Raw genomic sequence first — 6,639 nt, forward strand, 5'->3', positions numbered from 1 at the left:
TCTAAGAGGGGGAAGAAAAGAAAAATGACTAAGTGCCTGATAATGACTAAGAACCTCTCTCATAAATTACAATTATAAATGCTAGGCATAAATCAAAGTCACAGGGGAGTAAACAAAAGCAGGAAGATTTGGCTAGAGGGTCCATGCACTGACAAAGCAGATGTACACTGTGAGCTCCCTGTTTTCATAGCATTTAGTATGAGAGTTAGCACAGCTGGTGATCTGTAGGAAAAACTGCAGGCTTCCTGGGTTGAAGACTAAGAAGGTTGAGTCTGGTGCAATCATGAACACCAGAAAGAAAGAAAAGGGAACCAAGAAGGCAAAGAACAAGAGTGAATCTTGTTCTAATGTTCTATCTCCTAATGTCTCTGAATAATGCCCAAACCACATATGTGTGGAGCATAACAAAGCAGCTCAACTAAGAACAAATATTTTATGTCATCTGCTTTGCAGGCAACAGTTTTCAGTTAGAACCCAACCAAATTAATTGGCTGCTAAAACAAAAGAAATAACAGTCATCACAGAAGAATATGTGAATACAGATTCTGCAGAACATAGTGTCTATAATATCCTGGAAACAATCCAAATAATAAGAGATAAGAAGAACTGGGAATAAATTAATTCTTTTCAAGAGAAAAAGACAATCAGCTGGCACAAACCCCAAGATCTACCATTGAGGGAATTAGTAAACAGATTTTGAAACAGCTATTAAATCATTATTCTCAACAACATGAAAACACAAACTCAAATAATGGAAAGAGAAAAGAATCTCAGCAGACAAATAAAAGATTTTAAAAATATAAATACAAATTGAAAAAGTGAAAAAAATTACTAGAGTAAAAAAAAACACATTATTGATGGACTTTAAAGTAGAATGGAGGTAACAAAACAAAGAAGGCCACATACTGCATGAGTCCAACTATGTGACATTTTAGAAAAAGCAAAACTATAGAGACAGTAAAAGATTAATAACTTCCAGGGGTTGGTGGTCAAGAGGGATGAATAGGCAGAACATATGATTTCCAGGTCAATGAAACTACTTCATATGATACTTTAAGGATGGACAGATGTCATTATACACTTGACCAAACCAATGAATGTTCAACACTAACAATGAAACCTAATGTAAACTATGGATAGTGATATTTCAGTGTGGGTCAACAATTTTAAGAAGTTTACCACTTTGGTGAAGGATGTTAAATGTATTGTTTACCACATAGTTTATTATTTTTATTTTCTGTGTATTATGATGTTTTGACAATTTTAAAAACCTTTCTGGATGAGGAGAGATTGCCCTCTCTGGGCTTGACAGTTCTCAGAGATAGAAAAGGGTTCAGCCCGGAATATGCCTTGGTTAGGCAAACTAACCAATCCAGAGCCATATCTACTCTATCTGACCTGTATACCCCAGGAAGCAATACTCCTATGCCTTACTCAACCCAGGGCCAGATGCCAGGCAACTGGGTACATAGGGCTTACCTTTGCAGTTTAGAATACATCCATTATTCAAACCAACCAATCCTAAGCTGTTTAAACTATGCTTCCTTGCCTTTCTCATAGCTATTCCAATATAGGTCATGATCTAATCTCTCCTTGCTCCTGCCCCTTCAGCTACCTAACCAGTGATGGTACTTTCCCATGTGGCTCAATGTGACATACCATGCTTATTTTTTCTAGTTCTTATGAGTATTACAAACTTTGTTTTTTGAGTCTCTTCTGTGTCTCCTTTTGGGAGACCATAACACATTAAAAAAAGGCTCTGTAGACATGCAGGGGAGAGAGTATATAAGAACTCTGGATATGTTCCAGTCATTTTTTTCTGTAAACCTAAGACTACTCTTAAAAATAAAATTTATTTTTAATGACATTAACAGACCCTTAGAGATTTGATGATAATAGCAAATTGACTAAAATACATGTAATTGGGGTTCAAAAAGGAGAATATCAAAAGAATAAAGAGGAAAAACAAATTTGAACCAATGAACATTGAACAGTCTATTTCTAGGGACTTCATAATCAAACAGTTGAAAGCGAAAATGAAGAAAATCATGAAAGCAGCATATTTATATTTACTGCATATTTATAATTTGAATCCTTAAAACAGAAAAATGGCATATTTCATACAGGGAGCCATGACTGAATGAATAGTTGGCTATGCATCAGGAAATAAGGAACTCAGAAGAGAATGAGACATTTTTAAAGTGCTGAATGAAAAACTCAACCTTTCAACCATGTTTGCTTTTTCCAATGAAAATATCTTTCAAGAATGAAAGAAAATAAAGACTTTTTATAGAAAAGAAATAGAAGGGACCTTGTTGCTATTAGACCTACATCACAGGAATTTGTAATGGAATTTATTTAGGCAGAAGGAAGTTGATTCCAAGTCATTGGAAAGTTGGATCCGCACAAAGAAATGAAGAGCACTAGAAATGGAAAATATAAAATATAAAGTATTTTTCATTTAGATTACTTTCTTACACAGATGACAGTTTAAGGAAAACTTTATAACATTTTTTAGGGTATATAATCGATGGTGATGTAATACATAAAACTATAGCATGTGAGACAGGAATGGGGATTGGGAATATAGCTCAGTAATAGAGCACTTGACTTGAATGTGTGAGGCCCTAGGTTGCATCCTGTCTGTACCACCAAAAAAAAAAAAAAAATGGAAGCTGGTAAGCTGACCTTTATGATTGCAAAGTTTTCTGCATTTTATTTGAAGTTATGCAACATTGACTCTATGTGGATTGTAAAATGTTAACAGGTATTTTTAGTATGGTTTTAATAAACTATCTTGGCCCAAATTAGAGACAGGTCAGTTTCCTTTCTTAAGCAGCCAAATAAATCCACACACTGAAACACCTTCTTTATCAGGCTCTTTGATTCTGAGTTGCTATCACCGACCTCAAGCAGGTTTAGGATTGGCTAGTTTGAATTATTTCAGCAGGTGCTGGAGCATAGGGGCTGCCTCTGGTGGTTTGGTATTTGACCCTGGAGCATTTACTGAAGGTATATAGTGGTATATAGTTTGACCAGAAAAAATAAAATTATCTCTGTTCATAGAAAACACGATCATCTACATATGAATCTTTGAAAACTATACATGACTTGGCTATATGCATTGAAAAGGAAATTGTGGGGTGGGGCTATAGCTCAGCAGAAGCGCAATTGCCCGGCATGTGTGAGGCACTGGGTTCAATTCTCAGCACCACATAAAAATGAATAAAATAAAGGTCTGTCAACAACTAAAAAAATAAAAAATAAAAAAAAACAGAAAAGAAAAGGAAATTGCGATAGTACTACTAGAACTTTTTAATTTAGTAAGGTCGTAAGATGCAAAGCCAGTGTATTCTCTATTAAAATTAACCATCTATATTGAAAGACACAGTGAAGAAAATGAAAAGTCAAGCAACAGACCAAAAGAAGATATTTGCAAACATATTTATTACAAAGTCTTGTAACTATAATATATAAAGAAAATGTTAAGAAGCGAAATAGGTATACAACTGTATAATTAAAATAAAATTTATTTTATAATTTATTTTATATATGTGATACCTCTGGAATAATGGGTTTAAAAATAAGGAAATGGAAACATAATAATAGTGAGTAGATAAAATTACATAAGAATTGATATAGCAGATAAACAAAGAAATATTGCATATTTATAATTTGAATCCTTAAAAAAGAGAAGTAAAAAATAAAACATAAATAATATTCAGGACTATAATCAAAAAGGCTTTTTTATGGAAAAAATAAAAGGGCTGGTATGTAGCTTAGTAGTAGAAGCTTGCCTAGCATGTGTGAAGTCCAGGGTTTAATCCCCAGTATGGCAGGAGAAGAAGGAGTAGAAGAAGATACAAATCTAAATATCTAAGGGCCCTATTGTGATCCCTGAGTAGTGTATAAGGGAATAGCCTAATAAAACAATTACAGCTAATGTATAAGGATTGTATCCTCAGGTCTTCTAGGGATGGGGGAAACTCATCTTTTACAAAGGAAAGAAAATCAAGTGGCATCAGTCTTCACAGGCAGTGGCAGAGCAAGTCAACAGTGGAGTTTTATTAAAAATAAAACCTGGGCTGGGGTTGTGACTCAGTGGTGAAGCACTTGCCTGGCAGGTATAAGGCACTGTGTTTGATCCTCAGCACCACATTAAAAATAAATAAATAAATAAATAAATAATATAAAGATATTGTGTCTATCTACAACTAAAAATAGTTTAAAAAATCAAAATAAAAAAATTCTCAAAGAAATAAATTGCAAGCAAAAGATTTTTCATCTAATCAAACAATCATTCAGTTTTCAAGGCTGTTGGGAGAAAATTGCTGTCACGTAAGATGATATCACACACATGAGCCCTTTCAGAATAATTTAGTAAAGACTAACTTTGTTTAATCAAGACATGACTGGGGATGCCCAGGCAAAAGAACTAAAGATGAGTGCTGAATATTTGCAATCATAGAATTAAGATTAAAAAGTGGGAATAAGTACACAAATTAGAAGGTAAATACTGTATGTTCAGATGAAGTAGAAATAGCACATGTAAAAATGGGAAGTGAAGAGAGGCATGTAAATAAACTTCACTGATGTTATATGAGTAGTAAATGCAATATATATGGTATTATTTTCTTAAAGTAGAAAACATGTTTTTTAGCCTTCAAACTCCTTTCATACAAGGCCATATAAAAACTTTTAGCATCATATGGTTTTATGTATTAGCTAAAAAATAAACTTTAAAAAATTCTTAGCACCTCATTTATACATGTCTATATTTTCTACAAACTTATAATGATGTTCAATATAATTTAACTTTTCACAATATGTTGCATCAATATATTGTTAGTTTTCTTGAAAATCAACACTTATTTTCAAATCCAATACTAGAATACTTTCCTCTGTAAATAGTTTAGCAGGTCTGATTAACATAAGATGCTGTTATTAAGAGGAATCTGCTCCAAATCTTAAGGTTGCTTAAGTTCGGTGTATCTGTGTTTTTTTCTTTTTGCTTTGATCACAACAACACAAAGCCCTTAATGACACAGAAGTTCAGTAAGTCAGATCCAGAGATGTTAAGTATTGAGTCAAATTAATACATTGCACTATAATGTTAAAAACCTTAAGAAACTTTTTGAAATCTGCATTGGCCACAGACCTTTCCCATCAGAATAAGGCTACTTAGGATCAGGAAGGAAAAAGACAGCTTTGAGTTTCCTTGTGGTGCTGATAAGAAGAAAAATGCTAAATTACCTTGTTTCCTGTCACTAATCATGACAATTTGGGGAAATACCACAACAAACAAACTCTATGGCCATTAAGAGTTGGTTTAGCTCATGACTTCCTGTGGAATCATAAGACATTTGCATACTGTCATCTTAAACTGTAATAAGAATTTCTAAAAACATTTTGTTCTATTTCATCCTAAAAGACCTGACTTGATGCTCAAGGTATAGCACTGGTCTGGTCTACTTATTAGTAGTAACTCCAAGAGATAAATACTAGATCAAAATGCCAGTTTCAGTAATCAGACATGAAAACTAAATAAATAAACAATTTGTAAGCCAAAAAACAAAAAACAAAGAAAAAAAAAACTACATAACTTTAAATAAACATAAAAGAAAATAAAACCCTCTGAAAGTCAAACAGTATTATGTAGTAATCCCATTCATTATTAAGCTGCAATTGGACTACAACACTATATTTGTTAATTCTAATTTTCTGTATTACTTATTATCTGTATTTTCATTGTGATCTTCCATAGCCTGAAGAGTGTCAGGTTCTGATGTGAATGGGATTCTGACAAAGCTCATGCATGTGATATCATCTAAATGACTGGACACTGACAGAAGCTAAAGGTCCAAGTAAAGCAGAATGTTCTGACACCTTGTTTTCTTCTTGATTATTATCCATGTTACAGTCTGAATCACCTTGAGAAGGAACAACTTGTTGCTTGCAAAGTGGACAGGTTTTTTTTGTTGTTGTTTGTTTGTTTTAGTGAGCCAAGGGTCTGCACACTTGCAGTGATAAACATGGGAATGGGGAAGAATTCTGAGCTTATCTCCATCTTCATGTTTATCCTAACAAATGGCCTTTACATTATACTCATCTCCCTGCTTGAATTTATGTATAGGGCATTTCTTAAGTTGATCTTTACGAAGTCTATTTCTTCTAGTTCTGTCTGTCCTGTACAAATACTGTGATGGTAAAACTGATTGTCAAGATAAGAGAGATGCCCACTCTGATGAAGAATGGTAATATCCCAGAGGAAGTCTAAGTTCTGGAACTAAGATGATGTGGCCTCTTTTTCATATGTTAATTTATCTTTAAGGCAATTAGCTGATAATTCATTAATAAAGACAGAATGTCAATTGTCTTTAATATGACTGTCATTGGATTCTGTGCTAATGAGGTCATAAGAATCAACATTGTGAGTTATGTCTACTTTGTATCCTGCTATCTGTGTATTTAAAACTTTTACATTGAAATTACAAAGTTTCTAATTAATACTATGAAAGTATGAGATGAATTGTCTTTTCCTGGTGGAGGCACTACAGGTTTGTAAGTATTCTCTGGTTGTGAGTTAATCGAAAAACCCTTTAAACTTTCAGCTGGAAATCTATAACCGAATCTTGCTGG

At 33.4% G+C, this 6,639-nt stretch overlaps 1 pseudogene; it reads right to left on the minus strand.

Moving 5' to 3' along the window:
- Positions 1-3,448: 3,448 nt before the first annotated feature.
- On the minus strand, positions 3,449-6,429 carry LOC125614290 (annotated as a pseudogene).
- Positions 6,430-6,639: the final 210 nt, after the last annotated feature.

The sequence above is a fragment of the Marmota marmota genome, unplaced genomic scaffold, assembly GCF_001458135.2.
Source record: "Marmota marmota marmota unplaced genomic scaffold, marMar, whole genome shotgun sequence".
Classification (NCBI taxonomy): Eukaryota; Metazoa; Chordata; class Mammalia; order Rodentia; family Sciuridae; genus Marmota; species Marmota marmota.